General features: G+C 33.4%; 2 non-coding genes across 2 annotated transcripts; both read right to left on the reverse strand.

The window, feature by feature from the left end:
- Positions 1-1632: 1632 nt before the first annotated feature.
- Positions 1633-1706, reverse strand: TRNAT-AGU. Its single transcript has one exon. It is a non-coding gene; the product is annotated as a tRNA-Thr (tRNA).
- Positions 1707-1950: 244 nt separating this feature from the next.
- TRNAT-AGU lies at positions 1951-2024 on the reverse strand. The gene has a single exon. It is a non-coding gene; the product is annotated as a tRNA-Thr (tRNA).
- Between the last annotated feature and the right edge of the window lie 13924 nt (positions 2025-15948).

Genomic DNA, 15948 nt, shown 5'->3' on the forward strand with positions numbered 1-15948 from the left:
GAAATACAGTGCCCAAAAAAAAAAAAAGTGGTCTTTAGCTATTTGCTAAATTTTGCAAAGGTTAATGTGAATGCTAAGTGTTATATTCAATTCTTTTATGATTTACTAATTCCATTCAACTTGATTCTATTGAAAAAAAAAAAAAAAAAAAAAAAAAAAAAAAAAAAAAAAAAAAAAAAAAAAAAAAAAAAAAAAAACTCTCCAATATAGTGTGAATGAAAAGTATTACATTCATTTTTTTTTTTTTTTATAATAATTTACTAATTCCATTTGACTTGATTCTATTAGAAAACTCTCCAATATAGTGTTTATTGAAAATCATACTAGGAATGAAGACATTTATAAAAGAAAAATCTTTTTCTTGGATCTTACTTGGACTCTCAATTAGTTTCAATAGACTTGATGTTGAGTTCAAAGGAAAGACCATTTTGTAAGTTCTAGCTTGTAAGTAGCCACACACTTATACTGGACCAAATGCTCACTTTAGTGTATAATACCCAATGACCTTTCAAATGATGAGTGTTATTCTAGTTAATATAATACATACCTAACCTAACCTTCTTTCAATTCACTTCTTGAAAAATAAAAATCTAATTAAAATATTACATACATATCTCATAATAGATGCACTTCTCCACTCCACACCCCCCCCCCCCTCCAAAATTGGACAAGGAAACTCATACTTGTTTACCAACTTAATTATGCTTTGCAGTTTGCTTATAATAAGTCATACTTTATGGGTCAAGATGCCACTCTCATTATTCATTTAGTACTTTCTTTTTAAAAGAGACCGGTGTACCATTGAGGGTGGTGATTTAGTGGTCAATGGACTTACTTTCAAATGATTTGAGGGTGAAGGTCTCAAGTTTGAATCTCGCAATGAGAAGTCTTTGGGGAAAACCCCACACCCCTAACTCAATGCACACTAATGCCCTCGCAGGATGCTACTAAAGTAAGGAAGACACTTTAGTTGCTCCCTTCTATCCTTTTTACTTATCAAATAATACAAAAAGAGTCAAGTTGTTATTGTGAGAGTAATGATTCATTTTTTAACCAATGAAGGGTAATTGACAAAGAATCCTTTTCTTTTTTGAAAAATGAAAATCTAATTAAAATATTACATACATATCTCATAATAGATGCACTTCTCAACTCCCCCCCCCCCCCCCCCCCTCCAAAATTTGACAAGGAAACTCAAATTTGTTTACCAACTTAATTATGCTTTGCAGTTTGCTTATAATAAGTCATACTTTATGGGTCAAGATGCCACTCTCATTATTCATTTAGTACTTTCTTTTTAAAAGAGACCGGTGTACCATTGAGGGTGGTGATTTAGTGGTCAATGGACTTACTTTCAAATGATTTGAGGGTGAAGGTCTCAAGTTTGAATCTCGCAATGAGAAGTCTTTGGGGAAAACCCCACACCCCTAACTCAATGCACACTAATGCCCTCGCAGGATGCTACTAAAGTAAGGAAGACACTTTAGTTGCTCCCTTCTATCCTTTTTACTTATCAAATAATACAAAAAGAGTCAAGTTGTTATTGTGAGAGTAATGATTCATTTTTTAACCAATGAAGGGTAATTGACAAAGAATCCTTTTCTTTTTTGATAAATAAAAAAGATAATGTAATGCTCTCATTGAGAGTCGAACTCAAGGCCTCCCGCTTACTAAACGGGTGCTCTAACCAACTGAGCTACGAGAGCTTCTTAACAATGAATCTTTTTCTTAACTAGGAAAATACATTCTTGAAAAAGCAAAAACTAATGCCCTCGTAGGATGCTATTAAAGTAGGGAAGACACTTTAGTTGCCTCCTTCTATCCTTTTTACTTATCAAAAAAAAAAAGATTCAAGTTGTTATTGTGAGAGTAATGATTCATTTTTTAACCAATGAAGGGTAATTAACAAAGAATCCTTTTCTCTTTTGATAAATAAAAAGGATAATATAATGCTCTCATTGAGAGTTGAACTCAAGACCTCCCGCTTACTAAACGGGTGCTCTAACCAACTGAGCTATGAGAGCTTCTTAACAATGAATCTTTTTCTTAACCAAGAAAATACATTCGCGAAGAAGCAAAAACTAATGCTCTCGTAGGATGCTACTAAAGTAGGGAAGACACTTTAGTTGCCCCCTCTATTTTTTTTACTTATCAAATAAAAAAAAGAGTCAAGTTGTTATTGTGAGAGTAATGATTCATTTTTTAACCAATGAAGGGTAATTGACAAAGAATCCTTTTCTTTTTTGATAAATAAAAAGGATAATATAATGCCCTAACCAGGAAAATACATTCTCGGAAAAGCAAAAACTGTAGTCATAATTTTATTCTCTAGTATTGCGAGGGAGGGAACGATTTTATCTAATCACCAGAAACACAAAACCAGCTTGTATATAAAATGGATTTTCTTTTCCAATTTTCTGCTCCACCTTTTCAAGTTCTAAACAATAAAAATTCAAAGAATGTATCGTTCTTTTCCCATATTTACACTTTAAAATCAGTTATGCATATGGGGAAAATTTTCAAACAACATAATCAATGCTTGAAATCTCATTGGTATTGGTTAAGCTCTTGTCTTTATGTCGATAAGAGAATAATAATTCTTGTTAGCTTGGGGGAGCAATCCAGGATCAACAATAGCAGCCGGACAAGATTGTCCACCCCCTTCACATCACCAGTTGATGATGATGAAGGCTCGATTGCTGCAATAGCTTGTTGGGTCAGGGTTCCTTTGTTTGTGACATTATTTCTTTGTGTTTAAGATGTTCTATTAGTAGTGCTAAAGATGATGCTTCCTAATTCTCATCCCTAGCTTCATAGTAATGGTTGTAATTATAGGTGTGGTATGTGGTATGTTCTTTGAGAGAGGACTCCATCTCCGTTGCCGGTCCCATTACCCTTTTTATGGAGAAATACTGCATTTAAAGAAAAAGTTCATAGTAAAGTCAGACTTCAATTGTCCATAAAAAGTTCATAGTAAACCTGGAGGGCGTGAGTATCATCCTCAACCTCAAGCAGTTCAAACTAAAGTGTTCTCCCATTCAATTTCTAAAGTCAGACTTCAATTGTCCATAAATTTTTAAAAACAAAATCATTAAGGAATAAAAATTTCACGAGATTCTTATCCTCCTTAAACTGACACAGTACTGTGACCCTTATCATATATTACAACAAGAAGATGACAAGTTCATCACATGCATTTAAGATTTTGCATTTAAAAGATTACCTAGTGAGCGAGACATATTGAGGATTCCATGAACTCGTAAGCCATCTCGATAAACAATCTGGCCACCAGCTTTTTTAATCCTTTCTAATTCCTCTGGTCTCTCCTGCTGCAATAGAAATTAATTCAAAATACAAAGTAGACGTGGATTCAACCAGAAAAAGTCGTGCAGCATGATACAATGTAAGAAAGTCCTGATACCTAATAATCTTTTTGATCAATAATCTTTAACTGTGCAGTTTTCTTAACTAAGAAAACAGTTAGGAAATTTTTTTCCTCCAGTTACTATTAGCTCAATAATTACATAGATACATAAATCCCCAGGCACATAAGTTCCATATTACATATTCCAACCCATAATCTACAAAGATTCAAAGTGTGGGGACCCAAAAGATCAAATGACCTCTTAGCGTAGACTCTAATTGGCGAGAGACCTTTTTAAACCTTGAGGAAGGAGGACAATATCTTACCAATGAAGAGTTGTTGCTTGACAATATCTTGCCACGTTGTGTGTAAATTAAAAAACTATTACACAACTTTGTGCGCACAAGTCATTTCCTTTTTTTTATTTATTTATTTTTTTAAAGATTTTTCCCTATAATTACTTGATGCGTGTGAGATGGAGGACTGTTGGAAGCAAGACACGTTAAATATTCCAGCCGACATGTTATATGGCTCCTTAATAAACCTAGTTACTTGAGTCAGTGCACGTCACTAGTGAACTCCTAAAAATATTTGAAGTTGAAAAACGTGAGCCACTAGGAAAATAATTGGGTGCAAATCTGAGTACAAAAGTTAATAAGAAAAATAGAAACTCTCACCTTTGGAAGTACAATCCTCCACTTGGTTCCATGATATGTGGTTGCTGAATACACAGAAAGTGAATACATATTATAATTGCAGGCCTGCATGAAGTGGCATGTACTTGAAGTGAGGCTCCATGATCCGTAACAGAACTGTGAATTCTGAGGATAAGCCATGTTTGGTTGCCTCATATTGATCATGTTGGAGGTGGTGGTGGAAGGAATGTGTGTGTTCAAGTTCTTCATGATCAGAATGAATGCAAAGAGCTGTGATGCTGGAGTTTGGGGTTGTAGTTGTGATCAGAGGTGTGCCTGTGGCTTATAGAGTGTGTTTGTTTCTAACATTAGGGGAAGTAATTGAGATGCTGCCAGTGGAGAATGAACAAGGGTGGCACAAGTGAGAGACATGTCAAGAGGTGCAGAGGTGTTCGGCAGGAGTGAAGAAAGAGAGACATAGGGAGAGAAGGGCTCGAGTGAACAAACGGGTGTTGCAAGAACACCATGCAGATGTGCAGCAGCCCCAGCTAATTGATGCATTCAAGGCCCCCTATCGGTGTCCTTTCTCTTGCCCTCAAACCTTGTTCACTCACTTGTGCTTCCTGTCTCCAAGCCAGCATCTCAGGTACTATATGTATGGTTGGAGGATTGGGTTCTAATTTTAAAAGTAAGAGAAAAGGTTAGAGCACCTAATTCCACAGATGATTTTCGGTTGAAACTGGAACCTAGTCTCTTTTGTTGTTGTTTTAGTTTAGTTTTATTTCAAGACAATTGTGCATGGATGTTAATACCGTACCGTACCGGCCGTACCGGCCGGAATATACCGTACCGGCCAGCAATCCGGTACACTTGACCCTCCTGTTTCGTACCGGAAAAAATACCGGCCGTACCGGCCAATTTCGGGCAATACCGGCCGGTACCGAGCGTACCGGGCGGTACAGAAAAAAGTTTTTTTTTTTTTTTTTAAGTTTTGTAATTTTTGAATTTTTGTTAAGACAAAATGGTAACTTATTTGTATTAACTTATTAGTATTATTTGTTTTCTTAGTATGCAATGATAACTTTTAAGCTTTCTATTTTATTTTTTTTTTATTTTTTTTCCCTTTTAATTGATACTAAAGTCTAAAAACATGAATAACTAATTCTAAATTGAGGAAATGTTTTATGGTAAAATTTTATATTTATTATAATATATATACACAAACACATACATATATATATATAAATATAAAAAATAGCGGTAAACCCGAAACGGTACACCGGTATTGACCGGTATCCGAAATATATCGTACCGGTGGCCAAACCGGTACGGCCTCCGGTACGGTATTGACATCCTTGGTTTTGTGTGTGTTGTGAAATGATATATTTCATAGTTTATTACTTTTAAAATTAGGTATACGCAATGTTTGGAATTTGAGTAAAAGATTGTAATAATGTTTGGAATCTGAGTTAAAAAGAGCTGTCGAAATTGATGAATCTTGTGCTCCAATAATGATTTTCATCCTGGTTAGAACCTGGTGGTCATTCACTCTAGGACATTGCCACCGTGATGCCATCTCTTGCTTGGACCTCACCTCTTTGGCAATACCATGTTGATCAAAGCCCCCCTCACGTCCATCCTGCATCAAACAAGTTTCTTCATTTAACTCTTTCAAAGTCAAGAAGTATGACTTGGTATACACAGAAACAAAGGACAACAGTCATATATAATGAAAATAGTCAAATTATATGCATTATAGAAGATGCTAAAACTAAATGTCATGGCTAATTATAAACTGCGACTATTTTATTTTTGCAAACCTACAAGATAACATGTCCCCTGCAGGAGATCTAACATTGAAATCTCATTAATTGGAAACAGAGGATTAGAAATCAAAATGTTCACTGTGAAGAAACTTAAACATGTAGAACCCACTGTGCTCTAATTAGGGAGGAACTTGAATGGGAATTTCAGCAAGAGAGCCAAGTAAATTAGATGCTCAGATACTATAATGTCATGTTGAATGTGCTGGTTTAGGTCCTTGATATAACCGTATTGTTTCTATACATGGAGATAGTCCACTAGGAGTCTTTCTTCCTCGGTTATCTGAAAAAGGAGTCTTTCCTCCTTGAAATAGCTTCTAACTCCCAAGTCCCAAATAGGCAATGTTTAAAAAAAAAAGAAGAAAAAAAAAGAAAAAAAGAAGAAAAAAAGAAGAAAAAAAGAAGAAGACTAATCAAGTGCAAGACTGGAACAAATAACTTCACATTGTGCTTCAAGAAATGACCCAATTTATCATTGTCTTCAACAAGCTAGAGAGCATAGCTGTAAGGTCATGTAAAGCTGTCAATTCCCACATACAAATTTCAAATTCAGAACCCACACACTATCCCCACTAGAAAACTCTGTTCTGGTGGAATGTTATCATATAAATTACAGAATTTACTTAGCAGCCACTGCTATGTCTCATCATTTACTTGGGGCTACTTATTCACACCTATAGGCATGGTGATTACATAAAATGAAATTACTCATTAAAAAAAATGATTGATTTTCTGAGGTAGGTTTTCCCTCTATGCTTCATTAAGATAACAAAGATCATAATGCATGTTTTAAATATTTTCCAAAAATGTCATACTTTCTCATCTTCCCCATTCAATTCCAAAGATGGTAGAAAACAGAACAATGGACACCAGTAAATTGCCATCAATCAAAGTTGATTCACTAGCATTATAACTCAAAGATTATAGGGTTACCACCTAGTGATTCAAAATACTTTTGAGGAAGAACAAAGTTGGCACATATGATCTCAATGTGAAGCATGGACTTAATTTTCCACTATAAATAAATCTATCATGTTATTCATATTTAAGCCATTCAATTAATCATTTCTGTAAATAATAAAGGTACAATTAGTTTCTCTGTTAGATAAATGAGGGAGACAATGCTAAATTTCAATCTTTTAGAGATATTTTCTTCCCTCACAAAAATTTAATGTTGCTTAATGCAGCATATGCAATTTCTACCACAGAATCAACATAAATACCATAAAAGGTAGAAAAGATTTTTGTGGAGATGGCAGAATCATTATCCTAATTATATTTAAAACAATATCAGCTTTTAAAGGAGGTTAATTAGGAACAAAGTCACTAAAGAGAGAGACGAAACACAGTTCACAAGGTTATAAAAGAAGTAGTATGAGACTAAGTATAAGTCCCATACCAAGCCCTTATGTTAGAATAAAAGACAATGGCAAGAGCCCATAGAATTAAGAGGGCTAAAGGTCATGCCCATTCTGCACTTCACAATCTATTCCTAAGTACACTGTTGGTAATTTATACTTCTGTCCATATATTGCCTACGTATGAAACAAGATTAAGCCAACAATGAAAACCAGAAAAGGAATAAAATATGTACGTTTGGTGAAATCACCTTTTTACAAATACAAAACATCATCTGTATGCAAAAAAAGGAAAGGTAATAATAAACCAACCATGATATTGGCTGGGTATACTTTTGCATGACAAGTTGACAACTGACAAGAACAATGGCAATTATGATAATCTATCACAATCATGATCATTGACAATTGTCATTATGCTATACAAACTTGAATTATATCATTCCTATTAGGTTCATGAAAACCAAATATTCCATAACAGCATTAGATTTTCAAGGTTAGATTTTTCCTTATCTTCATTTTTTTCATTTAGAACTTTCATCTCACATAACCACAACACTGCTCATATTATTAAATAATTTTTTATAAACTACATAAAAAAAAAAAATATATATATATATATATATATAAAAAATAAAAAAATAAAAAAAACCTTAAAGGTAATAGGAACATGAGTTTCACAAGAAATTCAGCTCCACAGGTAAAATTAGAGACACAATCTACTGTTTAAAATGGTTTGAACACATAAGATTAACCAGTGGTCCAAATGTTTTTAAAAAAAAAATGATAACATGAGTCCTCTGCACAATATTTAAACATCAGTGGGGAAATCAAACATATAATTTGATGAAAATCAAGAAAGCAACTAAATTTGCTGTATGATACTAATTTTTGTAAAATTTTATCAAAAGAAGTGGTATCATATCATGTAGTTTTGATGTCAAAAACTTACAGAGTAAGGAGCGGATTCTCTCTTTACAGCATCCTGATAAGTAACAGTTTCCATGTGTATCAACAAGCTACAATAATAAAATCATGTTCTATTATGAAACTTCAACTATTTCTGGGATCTTCTAAGATGAAAATAGAATTTGATAACTCTAATGGGAATTAAAAAATTCAAAATTGAGTTGTGATGGATGGATTTCTGAATAGACTCTGGGGCAACTTTACTTTATATAGAGGTGTTCTGGAAAGCTGCATGTAACTGAAGGGCTTATGTGATAACATCTGCCCTAGGCCGTTTATATAGCCATCAATCAGTGAAAATGTAATGCTGCATGTAACGCTAAATCTGTTTTGAAACATGGCCAAAATGTTTTCTGTAAAATGACAAAGTAGGTAAGGTGGAATCGATTCTTCACTAATCTCCATTTTCCTCGTTTGTTTATTAATACATGTAAAGATAAAATTAAAACATAATCACCTGCAAAAATGCATATTAACAAGTATATCCTAGTCTTAGAAACCAAATGATGTCTAACCATCCACTTGGCCATCATTGGCTAAAGAAAGATAAACCTTAATGCCTCAACCAGATAGAGAGACAGAGAGATTGCCACCTTTTTAATAATCTTAAAGGTTAAAATAAGGAGTCATATCTTAACCAATGGCTCTGGATATGCTAAAAATAATGGAGCATTAAAACGCATCAGTTAAGACATGTATGATCAAGAATGGTAGTATATGAATCAGCATCTCATCAATCTCCATAAACCAGATTCCGCAACAACTCTAAGCATCTAATGTCTATACCATTGGTGCTTTGTCTGAGTTATGACCAGGTCCAAAAAGCAAAGTACTTAGGGGTGCTTTGAGCAATTTATATCAATATTTTGAAGTGGTTTGTACGTCAGTCAAAAGAACAGGATTTTTAAATTAGGTTCAAAACTAAATTGGAACTTGTAGTCCCTTTTCAAGTCTTCCTGGTTTATAGTTAAACAACAAATTCTAATGCTTTTGTATGTAGGGGGAAAAGAACGGCAAGAACTAATCAATTGCTCTTCAGAAGTAAAAGAAAATGGACTATTGACACCTATGTCCTTTTATAAGGAATTGATTATTTAGTATTTTTTATGTTTGTTACTTGTTTCAAAAGTACAATTCATCATGCGTACTTTTAAAGTTCAGCACTATTATGGAAAAGGATTAATGATGAAAGGTCCAAGGGTTATTATATTCTAGTTAATGAGAACTTAGGATTTTATTATGGGTTTGCTAGGGCTATCAATCTTGAATCTTGTTTAACTTAAGAATATTAAGAAGATTAATAGTGTTGATATTAAAGAGAACAACAAGAAGATGATAGTAATGCGTTGGTATTTGGTAATGAGGTAGTTGAAGAAGAAGAAAGAAACCTAAGCACATACTTCCTCAAGTAGATATTCAAGCTCACAGACTCGCAGTTTTGATCCGTTCAATGTTATATTCACTTGAGAAAAAATGCATACTCTTTTTTCTGAAAAATTCATTCAACTCATAATTGTATTCATAATTCGTGACAAACCTAAATTCGGAACACAAAACCTGACCAAGCTATAACTTGTCCAAAGAGGATGAGGCAGTTTCCTTGTATAATCCACTTCTGTCTATATTAAAAAACTTTATCATAACATATGAAAGTAACCCATGAATGATTACAGATCACAGATAAATGCAAGGGTATTAGTTTATTGTTCAGAATAGGGATCTGGTCCTACAAAAGCACAAGACCTAACTATAGATAAGTATTATAGTCTACAACATACATAGCTGGAACAGTAGTATCATATATATATATATAGAGAGAGAGAGAGAAATAGAGGCAAGAACTCCTCATATTTATTCTTCTAGTTATTAAGTTTATATGGGAAAGAGAAAGCAACACTTATAAATTCCCAGAATTAATGTATGCATTTATAACCACTGACAAATCAGGATCAATGGAAATGACAGACTTCTCAAATAAACCATTAGAGATCAATTCAAAAGGCTTGATAAAGTCAAAGCCTGAAAATGTATATTGGATTTCACAATGACTTAGGAGAGTGATAATACTTGCGGTCAAATAGCAAGGTACAGTATTTTGGATGTCAATATTAATTAATAAAAGAGTGAATGGATGTCAATATTAATTAATAAAAGAGTGAAAGAAATCAGAAATGACTTAAGAAGAACTCATATTCAACTATAAACTATCAACAATGTCCTGATATTGTGCTTTCACTCTTCAACCTGCTCCAGAAACAATACAGAAAATGAAACCCACTGATACACAGGGATCATACAAAGAATATACTTCTTATGTCATGATAGATTATTTTACAAGTTTTAAGGTATAATGCCAACATATAATCTACCACCCTTCCTCCTTTTACAGGCTCTAAGCCAGCAAAAATTAAATCCTGTACTAGTTTAGAGATGATTTTACACTTAAATTTCAAGATCCTTTACTGGTATATATATTTCCTTGTCACTTTTAAGAAAAGGAAATATAACGATACGTCCCAACTGAGTCCAATTACTGCCAAGATATCTTTGAAGACTAGAAGAGGCAAAGCCTGTTATCTTTTCACAATTGATACCAACTAAAAATGCTATTGCCGTAATGAGGGAACCCTCTGAGTTTAGTAGTGTGAGGATTGGGGGCATCACACACTCTTGGTCTTCCCTTTGTCCTTTGAAGTCATCCAGAGAACTAAATAAGACCTTGGAGCCTGTGAAAATTTCATAATTTAATGCTTGCACAAGCCTAGCTTTGCAAACAAGCCTCAGGAGTCATCTATTAGTATTTCTACTCACCAATTCCTGGCATCTGATGAGATACAAACTCAAATCCTATTTGTGTACAGTACAACCCTTTTCTATTAGTGCCTATAAACTTTTGGGGCCTTATGTTTTTCTTCTCACATGACACACCATTCTAATCATTTCTGTGAACATTTGGTCTCAATTGGCTCATATTTTAGAATAGATTTGACTTGTTAAATGATAGGATACAAATACCATTCCAATCAGCAATCACAGCGGCAAATTGGGTGCATTGTAGAATGCAAATTGTATCAATCCAGAGTGTACATAATTAATAAAAGATCTAGTTCATAATGTAACAGAAACATCAGATCATCAGCTTGAAACCCATAATATAAAGGCCTATGTCAACAACCGATATGGAGATCTGCATGAGTCGATTTTTAGTAGTGTTCTACTTATTCTTAAAGAATTAAGCTGCTCGAGTTTTTCAAGAAAATGTGGATCACTAACTAACAAGCCAAGGTTAAACAGCCTACTGCCTACAATTGATGCCTAACCAAAACTGCATTTCAAAATTATTCCAAGAATAGACTGCATTCTACAATGATTTTATGTTATGTGACATTTATCAATTGTGCAAATTAAATGCAATCAAGATCATGTTGATAAGCAAATTCATTTGGCAGTAAAAATGGAGCTGCTGACTGCTGAGTCAGTGTTTCCTGAAATGATCACAAATAGCAATCCGCTAAACCCTTCTCAGTACCAAAAGCAGTGTGGAACTTTGAGTGCAGGACATCATCCCCTGACCTTTGGCATTTTGCGTAAAAGAAATCGTCGCACTTCCCATTGAAAAGTGAAAACATGACGTAACTGAATAAAAATGTCTAATTTTTTACTTTATTACAAGATAGAAATTTTACTCTAACCAAATTTAAGCGTATATGTGTAAAGTTCATGTATTTATATTTGTAGAGTGTGTGTGAAGCTTCCTTTTAAAGAATTGAATCCCGTCCTTATTCTGCACACCCCAGAAGCCCTTGTGCTGTGGTCACAATAAGATTTTATAGTAGTTAATGTTTAGCTTAAACAAATTTGTGCCAAAGTCAAACCGTCTTGACACGAGTTACGAGAGAAGTAATTTCGAGTTTATTGTGGGTAACCTTTACCTAACTGGGATCATGCCAAAATGGGATTAATAATTGGGTTTTCTGTGTTGATCCACTTAATTTGCAGTCATCCCAAAGTGACCCGCTTCTTTATTTGCATCATTTAACTCATATAAATAAATTTAATTGTTGGCACTTTTGGTGTTTCCATAATAGTTCAGTGTTCAAATATTATATATTATTTATTTATTTATTTTGTCATATGATGTCGTTTTTTGATCATCATGTCATGAAAATAAAATTCACTACTACTTGAGAGGTTGTAATACAACCGTTCAACAAGTGTACATTTGGATAGCATCTTGCATGTCCAAAGATCCAGCGTTTTCCCAGTTATTTATTATTTATTATTATTATTGAGAAGCGCTCCATCACGTGGGTTTTCTCTGTTAGTGGGTCCCGTGCACTATGCATGGGACCCACTACCTCTTTGACCGCAAAATTTACATTGAAATTGCATTGTTTAGTGGGTCCCATGCACTGTTCACGGGACCCACAAACTAAATTATTTTTTACAGTGTTTTCAATTTTTAGTCTTTAACAAAATAAGCGATATCCAAAATAAGCTTATTATCTAGTCAACACATGTTCTATCCTTAAATCTAGGGATTCAAATATACAATCCTATCTCTCAGTAGAGGATTAAAGATAATGGAAGAAAAAAATACAAACTTTTATTACCTACATAGGCTACATTCTTCTTACAACAAACTATTTGTATATTGAAATATTGAAAAACTATTCATACATAGTTTTACTCTCAGCATTTTTTATAAGTCATGTAACTTGTTTAAATTAGTCACTAATCCCTGTTATGCACGGGAACTAACCTATTTGTGAGATAAATTAAAATAATTTTATAAAAAATTTAAGAAACTACACCATTGTATGATTTCAATTTGTGTTATAATTTGATGAAAAGGTTATTGCTTGAACGTGCAATGATTTACAAAAAATTTATCAGACAATTTCAGATACTGCAAAAAAATAACTCAAAAATTCAGATATTAAAACTTCTGAAAGACAAAAAATATTAAAGAATTAGATGATTCATTACTTAAAAATTATTGAAACAAAACAAAATATATATAACTAAACAATAGAGAAATATAAGGAAAAGATGGGTTGCATTCAAAAGAATAATTTCAATTATTGCAAGCTTTTTTATCTTGTAAAAAAGGGTAAAAAGGGTTTGGTGATTCATGGACGAAAATTACTTTTTAAAAAATATATGAAAAACCATAAAATAAATTTTTTTTTTTTTTAACAAAATAGAGGAGAAGAAAATAACATAAGAAGAGCTCATACTTCTACTCTGCTTTAAATATATATATATATATATATATATATATATATTAGGGTTTGCTTTGCTTTTATAAGAGATAGCATCACTTACTATTGATGATCCTATCTATAAGACAAAAGAGCAAGAAAATCACCAAACCTACCCATCAGGGCGATAACACACTACAATGACAATTTCTCTTACATCAATCTAGTCAACAACTTGACAACCATGAATAGCCCAAATACGAACTCTTTCATCTATTGAACCACTTATGAAGTAATTATCATCAACAAGGTTAAACTGAATGCAAGTCACTGCATCACAACATAACGTAAAAATCAGCAACAATAACTCCAGCATTATCGGGATACTACCCCAACATTTATCCAAGATCCAACCCTGGCTGGTTCCTTAACTAACAAAATAGATATTAGGTTGAAATAATGAAACATCAATGAGCTCACCATAATTACTATGTGTAAACACTTTGAGCCAATGATCACATCCCACTCGCCATAGACGAACAGTATGGTTGATTGATGATGAGAGCAGATGTTGCATTAAAATAAATATCATATTCATGAAAATCAATAACATTTATAATTAATCCATAAAATTAAATTGGCACTCAAATAATTTACTTACATTTTCCTAGATCATGAGAGATCCAATATATCACCACTATGCCCGCCGAACTCGTTTTGTCTTTTTAATGTTTATTAACGTTTGAGTTTGAGTTTAAGTTGGACTTGTTAGAGAGATAGAGTTTCACTCATTATTAAGTTTGGGCTAAAAAAAAATAATTTTGTTCCAAAAAAATGATAGTGAATAATGATAAGTTTGAGTTTAAGTTGGACTTTTTAGAAAGATAGAGTTTTACTCCTTGTAAAGTTTGGACTAAAAAACAATAATTTTATTTAAATAAAATGATAATTTTATTTAAATATTGTGTTGATGTGGAAAATTGTGAAAGTTTCAGAAGTTTCGATTTTATATATATATATATATATATATAAATAGTCTTATAAATCATTATGTAGTGAATTGGACATTTGTAAAAATATTGCTCTGAAGTACTTTGGAAACTTTATTCATGATACAAACACGATCAACCTTATTTAAGTCAAGTTAGATATTTAGGAACTTGTCTATAAGTATATTATTATATTTAAATTCGACTTATTAAAACCACATTCTCTCTCTTTTGTGTGTAAAAAAGAGTTTGACTTATTTATTAAATAAAAGAATAAAAAATTTCCTAAGTAAATTCAAGTTTTTATTTACGGCACAATTCATTTATGATTCCAATAAGTTCAATTCATATGTGGCCCTAATAAACCCAAATCAAGGATCATCTATATGAAGTTTTTTTTTTTCTTTCCCTTTTTGTAGTACTCTAATAATTGGTAGTAGTACTAATTATGTGAAGTATGTGAAAACTCTTTATTTGTGTAAATTTTCATTCGTGTTACACCATGTGAAAACTCTTTATTTGTGTAAATTTTCATTCGTGTTACACCACTTAATATTTTTCTTTTTAAGAAGACAAAAATTGTTTTTATATTGATATTTTAAAAAAACAGTTGTTTGGATCATAAATTCTGTAAGTGCCAAAAATAAGTTGACTTAATACAATGAATTTTGTAGAGGTGAGAACTTGAATCAAATAACCTAGCACAGTTGAAGTAGAAGAAAAAGACAAGGAATAATGAAGAATACTGGTCCTCGGCTAAAATCCGAGGACTAATACTTGTGTTGGACTAATCTCAAAAACAGTTTGCTACAATATTCCTCTCTCTCTCTCTCTCTTGGATTTTTCCGAACCCCTTCTTTCAGGAGGATCTCTTACATTATATAGCTATTTTCCGCTGATCTTGGCCCTCCATTTGTTGATTATGCAGGCCACTACTTGAGTGCTTGTCCCATTAGACGCCCTCTCAAGTCTTCTGTGAGTTGCAACAACTAAGACAACACTGTTCAGGGGTTTTCTCCACATAAATGCGGTCAGGGGGTTTGGTGGGGTGCATTAAATGTGGTGGCAGCTACCATCCCTCCAATCGTGTCAAGGCTAACCCCCTCTCTAAAACTCTTCCTCTACAGTATGGCCCCTTCTAGTAATGTGCCATTGAAGTGGCCATGGCTCACCTCTCTGGCCTTACCATCCGAGTGTATGGTCTCCTTATAACTGCATTGGCCTCCTCGGCCTCGGGTATGACACATGGCATTATTACCTTATTAAATTTCTGTATCCCACAATAACCCCTCAAAACTCTGATTTTTCCTTCTTATCTAAGGAGAAAAATGGGGTTTTGATTCTGGGTGATTGGCTCCACATGCATCTTTGTTTTTCCCACGTGAGAACGTCACTTCGCATGCCTTGTAACCATTCTTGATGCTTTGGAGTCCGTAACATCTCATTAAATGCTCCTTGTGGTGCCTTGTCCCCCATGTCCTACGGTGAAATGAAAATCCCACTGCTGGTATTTTTCCTCGAAATTTAGGCGGGGTAACTCCTGCCTAACTCCACCTACTATATAAAGTGCTTAGGAGATTCATTTCTCCCACTTTCCAAATCTTCA

The sequence above is a fragment of the Quercus lobata genome, chromosome 5 (assembly GCF_001633185.2).
Source record: "Quercus lobata isolate SW786 chromosome 5, ValleyOak3.0 Primary Assembly, whole genome shotgun sequence".
Taxonomy (NCBI): Eukaryota; Viridiplantae; Streptophyta; class Magnoliopsida; order Fagales; family Fagaceae; genus Quercus; species Quercus lobata.